General features: G+C 32.7%; 1 long non-coding RNA gene across 1 annotated transcript; it reads right to left on the minus strand.

Moving 5' to 3' along the window:
- Positions 1 to 4,565: 4,565 nt before the first annotated feature.
- LOC123539238 (uncharacterized) lies at positions 4,566 to 6,403 on the minus strand. The gene is made up of 3 exons (XR_006683944.2): positions 6,122 to 6,403; positions 5,342 to 5,530; positions 4,566 to 5,080 (listed from the first exon to the last, which is right to left on the minus strand). It is a non-coding gene; the product is annotated as an uncharacterized LOC123539238 (long non-coding RNA).
- Positions 6,404 to 17,576: the final 11,173 nt, after the last annotated feature.

Below are 17,576 nucleotides of genomic sequence, written 5' to 3' on the forward strand. Positions count from 1 at the left end.
ATTAACTGAAAAATCTTAAGGTAGCAGGGTACACTTTCGAATTTTGGCCCCCGTCAATATTTGTTATAAAGAGAACATCGTGATTTTGGATGTCTGTAAATTAAGGTGAGAGATAATGATTATTAGTTCTTTAGAAAATTTATACAGCCGATACATGTAAAATTCTGATGTCAGTTGGAAAACTAACTTCTAGTAGCTTTGTATGATCAATGAGACACCATTTCGCGGAAAAATTCAATTCACGGAAGGGTTCTGTGCTTGTTGATTGATACTCAGGAACATTTTCGTTATTTTCCGCAAAAAAGAGCTGGATGGGCCACTATTCCATTTATGTCCTGACGTTCAGTAAGGACTATTAAATTAAGAAATGCAATAAAATTGGACAGTGTTCTTGCAGCGGGATCATTGTAGACTGTTCAAAAGGTGCAAAATTGATGATTTTGGCACGCTATTTTTCATGGATCTATGGGCAAATTCGTTTCACTCAACCTGGGTCACGCCGGTCATGCGGGCGGCAAGAAAAAAATCTTGCCGGTTTATTAATAAAACGAACGTTTCGGCGTACGCCATTCAGCCACAAGAGCTGCAAAAACAAAAAAAAAATAAATAAATAAATTTCCAATTTATTATGATTTTCTCTTGCGGCCTTTTCCAAATAAGTTAGCAAATAGTTCTTGCAGCATGTTTCTACATTTATTGGTACTAACCCAAATATTCAAATGTTTACTCGATTTTGTATCGCAAAAATATATGATTTGCCGGTTAGCCTATCTCGCAAGACCGGTGCACATCGGCGTACGCCGGATACACTCGGGCAGAGCTGGCAAGCCAAACATCATAATTAGCAAAAAAAGGAATGACAGACATCTCACCCCGATGACATTTCACCCCAAAAAATAGGATGACATTTCACCCCAAAGAGACAAATCACCCCAAAATAGAAGACGACAGATCACCCCCATTTTTTTTTTTGTTTCTTTTAATCATATTATTATATTGTTTAATAGATTGAATTATTATACACTTACATAATCTATTTTATGCAATTATTATCTCGTCTATTGATATTTTGTGAAAATTATGACTGTAAAAATTTAATGTAAATATATGACATGTCACCTATATAAAAGCTGTTTATTTGAGTATATATAAAATATACTGATTTTAATCATCTTTACAGACGATTATTTAGTCTGATGACATGTAAATGGATCATTTCAGATGTTGCCTTTGTATGTCATTTAATATCATTAAAGATGGTCAAACACATTTTAGCAACAATTTATGACATGTTTCAGTCTTCTGTTACATATTCTGTTACAGATTCATTTAAGGAATTAAACAATTATACATAGAGTTGTATCTATGTTGGAAATATGTATTTTATTACTTTTTATGAAATTTTGTAATTATCTCCCTTTAATAGGAGTGTTTTTTTAAGGGAATTATTTCTTTTGATTTCAATACTTGGTCTACTGTTGCATTTAATGAATATTTGGAAATTTCAACAAACTCATTCTTGATTCACCCCAAGCAACTGATTATCTGTATAGATATCATAAAACGTATTCAAAACACAAGCAATAGTATTTCATGTAATATACCTTCTAGACAATAAATTACAACTGGGTAAGATGTTTACTGGTTTATTTAGATATTCATTAATCACATGAAAAAACAATACATTTATTTACATGACTTATTCACATAGCAAGCATTATAGCAAATATATAATACACCTATCACAACTCAATTGGGCAAGTTTCAAACTTCATCAGACACAGTGGCACAGTTAATGTTGGTCACAATACATCTCCTTATCACCTAAAACTGTCCGTAATACGTTCCCACATTTCCAAGGAATTCTTCACACACAATGTCATGGTTATCATACTGATCCCATAAATCAAACAACCATTCGTCACTGAGGCGACATCGACGGGATGTACTTCCTTCAAGAAGTCTGGTCACTTCTAGATTCACCAACTTAGATTCTACAAGGAGGATCTCCAGAAGGCGGTAGGTCTTGACCTTCCCTCTGCCGGCCTTTGTGTTCAGTTTTCGGTGCCACCCTGAAATTATAACAATTTCCCATTACATTACAACATAAAATTAAAAACAGTCAAATTAACTGTCAGTTTTGCATTTTAAAATGAGAAAGTAATAATTTTGATAACTTATTTATGTTATAAAATATATGAAAATATTTGTATTTCTTGTTAATGTGATTTAATTCAACTAAGAAATTGAAAATTACCCAGTCTGTCTATATCTTTCTGGAGAATAAAGACTCTGTATCAAGTGTCAGTAACTGTTGCCAATCAGTGACACATGGGAAATAAACAGGAATTTACAGGAATTTCATAAGAATTCACACTTAACATACTAACATTATCAGTCAAATAAGTTACCGGACTATCTCCTAAAATTATTTTATTGTTTTAGCATATATTCCAACTTCTAACATCTAAAATAAGTGGAAATGATCAATATCAATCAAACATATCTTCATTAAAATCTATATATATTAATATATCAAAGACCAAAAATAAAAAAATAAAAAAGGCATTAAAATTTAAATCAAAACATCACCCTACTATTCTTACCTTATCAAATATATGTTATCAAGGTTATAACTATTGGCTCACTATAATTTGGTTGATATGTTTAAATTAAATATCCCAAAGGAGTTTTCATAAAGAAATGACTACCGTTATAAAAAATAATTCATAACAAAGCTAATATAACATACCTGTGCCACATAGTCTATGGCGCCACCTGTCACACACGTCACATGTTACAGCTTCACATTTTGCAGTAACCTCCCTATCACAAACAACACAATCATTGTCAGACATTGTCCACAATTGCACTTTTATTAATAATCTGATATTAAATTCAGAAAATATTCCAACTTAGGTTAAATACACAATGTTTACTATTATAAATATTCCGTATCACAATAATTCAGATTCAAAGTTTCAAGAAGACATGCAACTAAGAAAATAAGTCTACAGTATATATAATAATCAGAACCAATTAAATTCTCTCACTTTTAATTGCAATCAATTTTTGGTATAGAATTATTGTTTGATTTTAAAAAAAATATTTTATCTAAGAATATTTACAATAAAAAGCTACACTATTAGGATAATATTAATTACTCACTGTTTCTTTCATGTTTTCCTTTGATCAGAAATTCTTCAAAAGACTTCAAAAGCACCATGGAAATAATCGGATTATCCCCGAAAAACTGATAATCTTTAATTGATTGATCAGTAAGTGGTCAATCATGATTATGTTTTACTCAATTTAGAGTCACTAATTGGTTGCCTAGCACTTCTTTAATCAATTGAATTTGAATTCTTTTATGTCATTTTCAAGTGACATATTAATTGTTAATTGCACTTCTTTAATCAATTGAATTTCATTTCTTTTAAGTCATTTCTAAGTTGCATAATTATCTTTTAATTTCTTATTTATGGTCAGACAGACAGACAGATAACTTTATTCACCCAAGGTATTATATAATACTATATGAGGATATACAAATAAATTTGAATAAAGCCAAAACTAGTTCCGGTAGTAACCTGCAAAAAAAAAAAAAAAAAAGAGTGCAATCAATTGTTAACAAATACATGTATATATGTATTGAGGGGGAACTCATTTACTCCTTTAACACAAATACATGATAAACTCACGTTTAATAACAACTTCTAAAGAACAAATATGGAAAAAAAGATGTTTAGTTAATTGACAAAAACACAGTAATACACACACACACACACACACACAAGGGAGATTACGAAATATATAAGTTCAGTAGGAACTACATAATACGTCGCAATGATTTAAAGTAAAGCGTGGGAGTATGTGATTAGGCTTTAATGACCTGTCATTCTATATTTAGACAAAAATAAGTGTTTGCTTATATGGATCAATAACAGCGAATTACAGATAGGTTACACGTGCTCGGATTTACTCTATGAGGTTTGTAGGTCATATATATCTACTATCTTAAGTGTTTTGTATTTTAATTACTAACTTGAGAAAAAAAGGAAGGTTATTTGCGTATCTGCAACTGGGAGGCAATATCAAAACTTAGAAATAATAATTCGTAGAAAAGAGCAGAGATGCACTAGCGAATTTGCGTCTGTTGACTGTATAATTTGTCGAAATGAAAGATCGCTATCCTGAATATTCGAATCGCGCAGGTATCTATTTCTTTCTTGCCTAAAGAATTCGCAACTGAGTAGATAATGTCGTTCATTTCCGACGGAGTTATTACTGCACAGTGGGCATATACGTTCCTGAAATGGGGTTCCATCATAACGGCTTGTTTCAACTGGAAATCTGTGGTTGCTGGTGCGAAATTTAAGAAGCGTTAGATAATCTTTCCTACTTAGTACATTGAAATAATTTTCATATTCATGGCAATGTTTAAAGCTATTGTAAAACAGACCTTTTGTTGAAAGCTGCATTTGGCTATGCCAGTGTTGTTTGAACTGGTCGACAAGAGTTTGGTTTATTCTTTTTGGTGTACTTTTATTTAGTGCTACATCTTGATTAAGCCAGGCCCTTCCCCAGAAATTTTTTAAGGCGCTGGGGTAAAGTTTGTGTGGCGGGATAAGGGGTGGGTGCAGGAGGGGTTTCCCCTCCCCTGTTCGAATTTTTTTAAAAAATCGAACCCAAATGGTGCTTTTTTAAGTATACCATATGCAAAAAAAACACAACAACATGTATTTCATTACTTCTACATTTTCACATAATCATATAACCATCAATATATCATATACACTACACAGATGTCCACTTCTTTTATAAGTATTTTCGAAACAACACATATGTCCTTCCACTTCTTTTGTACTAACACTAACAACACATCTATATATAGGCATTTTTTTATAGAAGTGTCTGTCATTGGCACTGTGCCATTCTTTTACTGCACCACTGAAATTAAAGTCATTCAATTTTTGTCCCTGCATGGACACCATGAGTAAGGCATTATAAGCACTTTCATGCTCACTGGTGAATGGTGGGTGGTCTTTACACATTCAACTGCTGAAACCTCTCTCACAATCTGAAAGTACAAAAAAAGTATTTTTAATTTTCCCAGAGCAAGGATAACCAAGGATGGATTTATATTGTAAAAGTTCCTAAGATTTGACATTTATCTTTTGTTCTTTTGCACAATGAATTGCAACAGTATTTCTGTTAAATATTTGTGGGTGTTAATAACACTATTGCAGCTTTTTTACACAGAGAAGCAGGTTCTGTATTTCAAGTTTAACTATGTATTTTACTGCAAGCAGCAAGTTTCAGAAAGAACATGTATACACACCAGCTGTGGAGGTTGGTAGAAGCAGTCCCACTGTAGCGACTTTGCACAGGTTTGGGTGAGACTCGGACAGATTACCAATAATCCACTCCATTGTGCTCAAAGTGTTCATCTGTGGTAACGGTGGCTTTCACCTGTGCCCATTCCAATAACTGCCCAGTCTTCTTCAATGGAAAAGTGTGTTGAAAGAGCCTGAAATGAAACACACCTTACAATAAAATGACATGTTTCAATGACTTGACAAAATGAATCATAACTTTTTTGTTGTTGATAAGTTTCTTGTTTTTTTTTTCTAAAATTCTTTGGACCATACATGATGCTGTAAATATATTCAGTAAATAGAGATTCTAAACAAATCAATGTTTTTTTCGCATAGAAATATTGACTTCCTTGAAAAGAAGCAGAATAGAATTCATTCATCCCTTTTACCGACTAGCCCGGTTCTTTAAGTGAGAAAGTAGGCAGTTTATTTGGAACTAGTCTTTCCCAGGAATGATGGTAAGGTAACCTTCCCTAAATTATGTTATTTCACTGAAACTTGTATCACTTGGTCTTTTCATGTTTACTTTGAGAGATACAAAAGCAAAGTGAAACAAAAATATCATAGTTGTTAAAGTTTAATATTTAGAAATTAATAGCACCTTAAACAATAGTAATTAAACATCCTTGAAAAAGTTTGCTTCCGTTCATCCAGAACAATGATTTCAAACTTCTAACAATCACTGGTCATTTTCATACAGTTGCCTTTCTCTGCTAATTATTACACGATAACAATTAACTTACCCATGCATGCCGCCACCAACTGTTATCCCATTTCTTTGCATAGACTAATTATGATCCTTAACTAATTATATTCCAATCACTCCTGTTCCAATTAACCGCAAACTTGTGAAAACACACACTTTCATCAACACGTGTCGTATTTAAACCCTTATCAGTACACGGTAAACAGCCAGCTACACTGTGTATTCATAAACTTTACCTGAGGTATTTCACGGGGATGAAATTGCTTACCGATTTAAGACGCTGCGCTAATAATTGAGGCACCGCGCGGGATATTTAAGCGCTGCGGGAAGCTATATTTCGTGTTTTAAGCGCCGCGGTAGCGCGGCGCCTTATGCGGCTGGGGAAGGGCCTGATTAAGCCATAAGTCTGACCTTCCAACCGAATCCAGAATTTCTTTGATTTTAGAGATCCATTTAAAACTAACGTCATTTTGGTTAAGCATATATTTATACATCAGAAATGAAATCTTATTTTCTTTTCCTAGTAGCAATCTTGTCCAGAAGGATATCATCTTGAATTTTATAGATATTGAAACTGGGAACGTCCCAGTTTCTCCATATAACATGTACATTGGAGTACTTTTCCTAGCATTCGATATTTTTCTAAGAAAATCATTATTTATTTTTTCTAGCAAATTAATATTTTCGAACCCATAAATTTCGAATCCGTAGGTAAGAATAGGTAGAACCGTGTGTTGGTAAAGTTTGATAGTTAAGTCTACTGGCAGGTGAGCATTTTGGGTTTTTGTAAATAAAAGATACATGGCTTTGCTGGCTTGTTGAGCTACGTGTTTTCTGGCTCTTAGGAAAGATCCATTACTGGAAAATAGTGGTAATTGTCCGTTATTTCAATTTCTACGTCCCCTAGTTTAAAGTTAAAATTAGAATTATTTCGAGAGCCAAAAACAATTATCTTAGTTTTTCTTTTGTTTACCTCCAATTTCCATTGGTTACAATAATTATAAAAAGCATTTAAACTATTTTGAAAGTCATATTGGTTATTAGATAATATTACAGTGTCGTCGGCATAAAGCAAAAGTTTAAGCCAGGTTTCCCCACTGATTGGGTCACTGAGACTTATGCCTTGGACATTATGTGTTTCTAAATAACTTCGCAAATCATTCAAATAAAGGGAAAACAGGATGGGGCTTAGGTTTTCACCCTGACGAACCCCGATTTCAGATAGAAAAAATGGAGACTGTGTGTTATTGTGCACCACACAGGACTTTATATTTTGATACATGTTGAAAATTACCTGAAAAAATTTGCCATTTACAGAGGTTTGCAGTAGTTTGTGCCAGAGACCAAACCGCCAGATCTTATCGAAGCATTGTGAGAAATCTATGAACGAACAGAACAGTTTTTGCTTCTTTTTCTTAATAATTTCAATCAGTGCATGTAAAGTAAATATATGATCAGAGCAGGAGTATCTGCTCCTAAAACCTGCCTGATTTTCATCGAGTAAGTTAAGGTCCTTGATATAGCTAGTAAGTCTGCGATTTAGAATGGAAGTAAATAATTTCCTGAGACATGATAGGATGGTAATCGGTCTATAAGAGCCGCAGTCCGTGGGGTTACCTTTATTTTTGTATATAGGAATGATCATGCCTTGTGACCAAGATTTCGGAATGATACCCGTATCGAGTATGCTATTAAAGAGACGGTTATACACAGGGAGAAGTAACGATTTTGTGGCTTTGATATATTCATTTAAGATATTGTCTGTCGGGCAAGACGCTTTTCCATTGTTCAAATTATCTATGCATTTAATTATTTCAAGATCCGTGATAGGCATGTTAAGAAACAAGTTTGAATCATTTATAAAGTTTGGATCATCTAGTAGTTCATCTTCATCAATGTCTACACTTGGCTTCGTGTTAATACTTTTAAAGTGGTCATAAAACTCATTTATGGACGGATGTTCTGTGTTATTGGTTTTGGGTTTTAAGCTTTTCAGAAATTGCCAGTATTGCTTAGGGCTTTTAGAATGCATATTTCTGAGCTTATTCGCTTTTTCAATCTTGTACTTGTTAATGAAATAATTCATTGTTCTTTTATATTCTTTGCTGGCGTTCTTTAGCCTAAGCTTGCTATTAGCGGAACGGTTATTGCGATAGTTTGATTTAGCATCATGATAATTTTTCCTAGCCTTATTACATTTTGTTCCAAACCACGGCTTGCTATTTCTTATGGAGTAACTATTTCTTACATGAGATCGGTTAACTTTAGGGAAAGAACAACTTGCAGAGTTTTCGAACAAAAGCTGTATTTCATCAGTAACATGTTCAATTGATAGCTCTGTCTGCGGTAAGTTTAATGTGTTTAATATGGAATTTAAGTGACCTGAGTTAATATTTTTAACAAATTCGTCCTTGAGGTTATCTCGCCAAATCGGCTTTTTGGCTACTTGAGGACCGGAGCCGTTAAAACTTGGTAAGCTTTGTTCACATTTAAGAGACCAGTAAAGCGCACTGTGACCGTTGGAAAAAAGCGCATCCGTTTCGTTTATTTCAAATTCGGATAGGAATTCGTAACATTCTTCGCTTGCAATTAGGTAATCTATCACTGACTTATCTCTAAATGTAAAAGCACCTATGTTGCTGTCTTTTCCAAGCCTCCCGTTTGCAATAAAAAGATTATTATTCCGACATAAATCTATGACTAATAAACCATGCGTATTTGTTTTCTTATCCTTGGAGGTGCGGGTAAGGGGTATAGACAAATTTTCTAAAATAACGTATTTATCAAAGTGCATGATAGAGTCCTGGTCAATTTCAAAGATATCATTCAGATACGTGTCAGATGGTATATATTCATTCATTTGAGCTATTCTGCCGTTAACATCACCGGCCAACATGACATATTTATTCTGGCTACATTTAGAAATAATTTCATTTTCAAAAAGATTCAAATCGTAGTCATTAATGAAGCGTGAATTTTCAGGAGGGAGATATATCACACCTAAAATTAAATTTTCATTCATTAATAAAAGCTGTTTGTCGACATTAATCCAAACTTCTCCGACCTCCTTGGTGCGTGCACGTCGCGGAGAGGGCACATATGGCGCTAACTGGGTCAGCGCCCTAACTAGGTCAACGCTTGATCTAGTTAGCGTCACATGACTAAAACCAAGGAGTGTGGCCATAAAAGGGGGATCGTCTAGTCAACTTGCCATCGTGTTGGACCTCTTTTCTACAACCGGGGTGCCGGGTCTGGTTGATCCCGGCCAACTCGATGCCGGATTACCATCTCTGAGGGATCGCTTTCCCGATACCTCAGCTGGTTCATCGACGAGGCTGATGTTGGCTCGAAACCCCCGACTCGATGCCGGATTACCATCTCTGGAGATGTTTATATTGTTTTACTCCAGCTGGTTCATCGACAAGGTGGGACATCGGAACCAGGCTTCCGGATGCGGCACTTCGGACAAGACAGTTGGTGGAGGCGACGTACAACGTGGTGGCGAGAACCTTTAGACTGGAGATCAGACCGTTAAAATGTAGACGTAATAACAACGTTGTCAACAACACCTAAGATGAATCACACAACAGATGTCACAGAAACACGACGACATACATAATAGATGACACATAACTATGAAGACATATAACTACGATGCACTATAATTGATGTTCTATAACGGGAGTGAAGAAAAGACGATGTGACGAAGGAGGAGGGAATAATTGCAGCAACAGTCGCCCATATGGTATTAACCGGTGGCGACTATAAAGAAACTCAACACACACACACATTAATCCAAAGGATATACTCATTATCATTATAAATAATTATTATATATCTGTTTAAATAACAAAAGAAAGAGAATAATCATTAATAAATAAAACTGTCCATACAATCAACTTTGAAATTAGCAATTGAGTTTTATTAATAGATGTACTCCTGCATTTTTCAACATGGCAAAAAGTAACATTATATATCAAAATCTGAAAATGGGGTGAAATGTCACTTCCAAAAAAATGAAATTTTGGGATGAAGTGACATCGGGGTGAAATGTCATCCAAAACAGGGGTGAATTGTCATGGGGTGAAATGTCATCGGGGTGAAGTGTCTGTTATAGCATAAAATTAGCGTTCTGCATAATATTAATACTAAGTGTGAATGTCCCTGATAGTCAGTACATTACTTATGGTTATGTTTATATATCATTTTAAATTACCATGGTTTGTACAAATAAACTGATAAAATCAAAATTATACTGACCTAAATTTTAACCTTAGTACACGCACCTGTCATGTCATAACTTTGCATGCAAGTCCTAAAGGATTAGATAAATATTGGGATCCGAATTTATTTGAAAATTCTTGAATTGAAATTGAATTGAATTTTGATACACTGTACAATAATTTTTTCATTCAACAGTTTCCTGGCAAACTATAATTAATGACATATAACATTTGTTCATTCATCATTTCTATTTTTATTTGCGGATTTCAAAAATCTTTCTTCCTTAAGATTTGTTGTCTATCCGGAAGGAATTCCAGACGTTTCACCCCCAAGACTTTTCCTCCCCTAGACATTTCACCCCCAAGACATTTCCTCCCAAGACTATTCACCCCCAATTTTACAAACCCTAGACTTTTCACCCCCAGTTTTTAATATAGTGAAAATATAATGAAATATTTTGTTATTTGATATTTAAAATCTTTTTTGTATATTTGTATAGGTTGTTAGGGCATTTATGAAGATAATTTGTTACTTTACGGACCATAATTCTATAAAATATACACTGAATTTAGGGTAAAATACATGTAGTCAACGTCATCAACTGATCTTTTTTAATGTCAATTTGTTGAGACTTCTTTATGATTAATTTTCTTTCGATGTTATTCAACTGGATTCAAGTTTCACAATACAATACAATACAAATCTTTATTGTGATTTAGGCCTCCGGCCCATACACCATCAATCATATACATTATACATATATACAAACATAACATTTACATACAACAACTCTTATAAGGAATAATGAAGTAAATATTAACTATTTATATCACTCATGTCATAAAAAGCATTTGTTTTGAGAAAGAGGTTTGTACATAATTTCTAACTTTTTAAAGCTTCAATACATGCCTGTCCATGTATCTTGCCGAAACGAAATAAAGAAAAGACATGGACAGAATAGATTAATATCTGTACCTTTGTTACTATGCCCAACTATCAGCCTTGTCAAGGCAAGACCAATATCTTGGCTATAATGAAAGTAATGCTTTTTCATAAAATAAAACTTATACAAAATATAAATACAATAGTTATGGCATATGTAAAACATACAACACAAAATTTAAACTATCTCTATCTCAGACAGCCGTAACTTTAAAGCATTATATATATAAACTGCAGTATTTTTAATAATATTTTCATTTTTGGAAGCCAACAAAATATTAAATTTATGAACATTTGGATTTTCATAGAATTTTTTTGGTATGTATTTTTCTCGAAGTGTTTTATACAAAGGACATACTAATATAAAATGACATTCATTTTCAACAACATTTTTGCAATAAAACAAAATCTCCTGTCTCTGTCTATACCAAAATAACGACCTTGTTCAGTCATTAGCGGATGTGAGGATATTCTCAAAGTACTGAAAGCATATCTATATTTCTTAATATCTAATATATCAAGATAAGGTTCATACATAAAGGTTGTTTTAAAGTGCCTATAAGAGATCAACTTGGCATTATTATTACATTCTTCCGACCATTCTTGTAAATATTGATCTTTTAATCGCTGCACATACTGGCATACAAATAATTCAGGGTTCTGACAATTCTGATTTTCCCAAATATACCCAAATCCATTTCTGTATAAATTTAATCTTACATTCGTTACCCAATTTTGGTAACCAATACTATCATAATAATATAACATCTGATAACATTTCTTAACATATCTATAATCAGGCATATTTATTATCCTGAGCCAATACCTTATACAACGTTTTGATGCTATAACATGCATAGGATATCTTTCACAATCACCAGCAACAGCTGCATTACAAGATTTAAGAGGAACTGACATAAACCGTTTACAAGCATACATTTGTACCTTTTCAATTTCATACATATAATCTAAACCCCATATTTCAGATCCATATAACAATATTGGGGCTATTTTAGCATCAAACAACTTAAAAAATGTAGTTTTCGTCATAGGCATTAAATGATTCAAAGATGATAAAAGAGACACTAAGATCCTTTTTGCTTTACAAGCCATATGATCAGACATTTTATACATAGAAAGTTTACTGCTAAAAAATAAACCTACATAACAAAAACCGTTAACTACTTGGATTTTCTCCCCATTATATAACCATTTTTCATGTCTTGATAGATGCCCACCGTTCTTAAAGACAATTATTTTTGTTTTTTGAATATTTACACACATTTTCCATTCATGACAATAATTAGATAATATATTTAACTGTTGTTGCAGACCATTTACTGTATCTGCAGTTAAAGCAACATCATCAGCAAACAGTAACATTAAGATCTGAATCATATCTGGAGTTAATTGTATACCAGAGAGGTCTCTTTCATCCATAGCAACATATAATTCATTTATAAATAATGAAAAAAGAACAGGGCTTAAATTACAGCCTTGACGTAGCCCAATAGGGCAGTCAAATATGTCACTACACACAGTTCTGTTTCTTACACAGGCTTTAACTGAATTATATATACTTTTTATAGAATCTAGAAGGTGTCCTTTGACACCATATTTTGACAAGACAGAGAACATTTTTGGTCTATCTACACTATCAAATGCTTTTTTAAAGTCAATAAAAGCAACATATAACTTTCTTCCTTTTCTACATAAATGCTTGTTTGCAAGTGAATATAAAATAAAACCATTATCTATTGTTGAGTACCCAGAGCGAAATCCAGCTTGTGCTTCTGTGATTTTGCTATAAGCATTAGTAAAAAATGTTAGTCTTTTATTTAAAATACTCACATATATTTTACTCAAAATTTGTAGTAATGTTATTCCTCTGTAATTGTCAGGGTTATCTATTGGTCCCTTTTTGTATACAGGTATTAGGACAGATACTGACCAATTTTCAGGAAAAACATTACTCACAAAAATTCTATTAAAAAGTTTGCGCATATAAGGTAACAATACATTCACTGTGGTAATAAAATGCTCAGGTATCAAAAGACCAGCAGAGGATTTATTTCTGTTCAATTCATTTACAGCATAAATAATTTCTTCATCAGTAATTTCACCATTGAACAATACATTTTCAGAATCATCAGTGAATTCCAAATTTTCATTTTCATCAATATAATCATCAACACTGATATCATCGCTATTTTCAAAACCGGACTGAAAAACTGACTCAAAATGTGCTTGCCAATCTGCAGTTGCAATTTTTGGAATTGTATTTGGTATATTCTGTGAAGATTTAATTTGACTCCAAAATTTCTTTGAATCTCGGACAGATGATGTAATAGTGTTAAGATTATTTCTATAATATTCATGTTTCTTTGCTTTACAAACTCTATTAAATGTTTTTTTTTACTTTCTATGTAAGAAGTCAAATCATTAACATCTTTACTATATCGGAACTTCCTCAACAATTTATTTTTTACATTTCTGTTTTTTACACACTCATTATCAAACCATTTATTCTTATTACACTGTCTTTTACATTTTTTTACTCTTTTCATTTCTTTACAATTTTCTAAAATAAGACATTCAAAATTTGTTATGATATCATTTATATCTGCTGACATGTCTGACAACTTTCTATCTAGTGAATCAAAATCACCATTAAGAACACTATTTTCAATATTTTCATAGTACCTTTGCTCCTCATCTTTGCTATAAGATTTATAGAAAGTTGAATCTGATTGAGTGTTCTCTTGACAAATATTGTCATTCACTGTATTTCTGTTTTGTGTACATAATGAACATGTTACAGGTAGATGCTTAAAATTAGACATAGCATCAACACAAAAGTTACACATATTTATAAATATAGCTTTAGATGCAACAAAATAGTCTATAACGCTACATCCTACAGAATCAATAAATGTGAAATCACCTTTATAAGCATCTTTATCAACCCTCCCATTCAGAATTGAAACACCATATGTTTTGCAAAAGGCTATTAATTCTTGTCCTTGTTTATTTATAACTTTGTCACAGGACACTCTGTTTGTAGTAATTGTATCATTAAGAATATTTGAATATTCTTGAAATAATGGTACATTTTTGTCTGACAATACAAAATCATCCAGTTCTGCAGTACGAGCATTAAAATCACCACATAAAATAAGGTCAAATTCATGTAGATTCTCCATATTAATAATTTCATTTTCAAGGCTCTGTAGTCCAGACTCTGACTTATTGTCATAGAAAGGTGATCCAACTGGTGGAAAATATATACACGCATATAAGAGTTTCTTCTCAAACTCAGTTACATGTTTATCTATTTCTAATATAACGCCATACTGAAAATCCTGGCTAACTTGTTTAACATATTTAGTCATATAGTCCCTAATCAAAACAATTACACCACCCATATTCCGACCACCTCTTTTAGATTTTATGGCTGGACATATAAATATTTTAAAATCATTAAAATATGGAATCACTTTCTGCACATCAGTTTCCCACGTTTCAATAAAACCAATGATATCAAACTTCTGGCAATACTTTATGAAATCAGCATCTGTCAATTTGTTAGATAAGCCTTCTACATTCCACTCTAGAAAGGAAAGTTTTTTAAGATTGGTAGTAGGTATAGGGCCTTGACCTGATTCCTAGATATCAGTACTTATGCTTCCATGTTTTTGGTTTGTATTCTCAATTACTGAGTTTATACTTATATCAGATCCACTTTTGGAGATTTTGCGCACGCCCCGTTTAAATATGCGAGTTTTAAATGCATCATGAGTTTCATCAGTATCATCTGTTATTATTTGTAGCCGCCCACCTTTGTAATAAGCTTTTTGTCCCTTGGCTCTCAATGATTTCAAAACTGTACGCTGTCTTATTGTTAGGTCATTTGAAATTCGAATTCCGTTTTCCCTCAGCTCATCACGACCGTTAAACATTTTCAATTTCAGGCTGAAATCACTAAGTTTTATAAGCACCATACGTGGTTCATCATTATCAGTTTCACCATATCTCTTTGCAAATTTGATTTCTTTTTGATCAATACTTTTATCTGGACAGGCAATATCAAGAACATTACTTTTGACAAATGACTTTAAGGTATCTGTATTTTCATTTACTTGTTCCGGAAGGCCAAATATACGCAGGGAGTTCTTACGTTGTTCAGCTTCTAATTTATCTACCTGTTCCTCAAGCTTTTCGCATTTGTCGCAATGGTTATCAAATTTCATATCAAGAGCATCTAAATCATTGGTTACTAATTCATTTCCATATTCTGTATTGCAAAGCCTGTGTTCAATTTCGACCACCTTGTGCTCTAACATAGATTGCTTTTGTTCCACCTCTTCGACCCTAGATTTCACAGAGGATATTTCGGCTTTAACATTCAATAATTCAGATTTCACTGATAGGATCTCGCTTTTAACTTCACTTATTTCTTTAGAAGTTTTAGAGTTGGAAGCTGCAATAGCGTCTAGAATGGTCTGTGTTTCTGAAGATGGCCCTGGGTTTAACACGACATCAGATGCTAAAAGGAGTAGACGTTCAATAAAAAAGGCATACATGCTTGTAAACATGTCACCCTCTGCACTGTACATATCCAAGCTGGTTCCGTAGTTGGTGCAAATACGAGTCTCTGAAGGAATTTTCGAGCAATTATCAATACCAACAGCATCATTAAAGTTGATGCTCTGACTGGCCAGCATTGCATATTTATACCCTAGCAGTGATACCAAGATCACTATACAAGAAGAAAAAACTCGCACATAAATGTCTGATGATTTGGTATAAGGATTGTATACATATTTCTGTAAATGTTTACGACTATTTTTATAAGCAGCATGATGACGACCACCTCCAAAGAATCCAATCCTTGCTCGATACAAAGAGATATCTATTCCCATAACTAAGTTTGAGTTTTTGATTACCATATATTCTATGCCCTCTAGGTGTCCTAAAATTTCACATTAATCCATACACAATGGAACACAATGAAACATAATTGATGGATTAGTTGGTACACTTGAATTGTTAGTGAACATTTTTCCAATAGCAGTCTATTATATCTATTATTCTCTATTGTTCTTCAAGTTTTAATTATGTAATATAATTATGAAAAATATGAGTAGATTTAGATTACAATAGTAGATGTAAATATTAACTAGGGGTTAGAATTAGAGGGTATATGTTTATCCTTTAGTATATTAATGATAGTCTAATTGTGATAACGTAATATGGGTATGTATAATAATAATAATAATAATAATAATAATAAATTCTTTATTTAAAGAGGGTAAGACTCATTAAGTTTCATACATAACATACAAATCTTATTTTCAATGAGGCCCTCTAACAAACACAAAACCATTTACTCATACAAATGAAAATATCACAGGCATTCCATAGAGCAGACTTGTAAAGAAAAAAATAAACAAAAACAAAAAAATGTATGTATAAGTGCAATATGATGTGGAATTTATTTTTATGACATATTTTTATATATTTAACAAGATATTTAGTCTCAGGTAACTCAGTATTGAGTGACAGCATTCGATATGTTTAATGTTATTATATGTAATACATGTACATGTATATACTGTGATGTTATTTATGTATGCTGATGAGACTGAAATAAATAAATAAATAAATAAACTAATATTACAATTTGAAAGTCATTCATTTCATTGTAGGTCAATATTTTAAACTCTTCTCAGGTGTTGTGATTAATCAACACCTTTTGATTGACAGAAATAGGTGTTGTGATTTAATCAACACCTTTTGATTGACAGGAATAAGTGTTAAAATATAAATGGATTAACTGGCTAACCTGTAGTATATTAAACTTTAATGAATCTAAACCTTGACTGATCCTATGGAAATAAAAAAAAATAATCATACTAATCACTCAAAAATGATGTTGCTTCAAAAGTCACATTTTCAATCATTGAATAAACAAATGGATTAAAAGATAACCTTGTAAATAACTTATATTTAAAGTTTATGGTCATCTCTACTAACAAACAGCATAAAATATTTTTTTTTTTAATGTATTAACCTAATTATAATACATATGATGAAATTATTCATAACTATACAACCCCCTCCCCCACCAAAAAAACATTATAATCATATTTAATAATAAAAACCAATAGGGGGTGAAAAGTCTTCATATGCTATAAAACACCAGACTTTTCACTCCCAAATTGGGGGTGAAAAGTCTTGGGAGGAAAAGTCTTGGGAGGAACAGTCTTGGGGGTGAAACGTCTGACACCCATCCGGAAGTGGGAGAAACTGATACAAAATGGCTG

Source organism: Mercenaria mercenaria, chromosome 16, assembly GCF_021730395.1.
Source record: "Mercenaria mercenaria strain notata chromosome 16, MADL_Memer_1, whole genome shotgun sequence".
NCBI classification, from domain to species: Eukaryota; Metazoa; Mollusca; class Bivalvia; order Venerida; family Veneridae; genus Mercenaria; species Mercenaria mercenaria.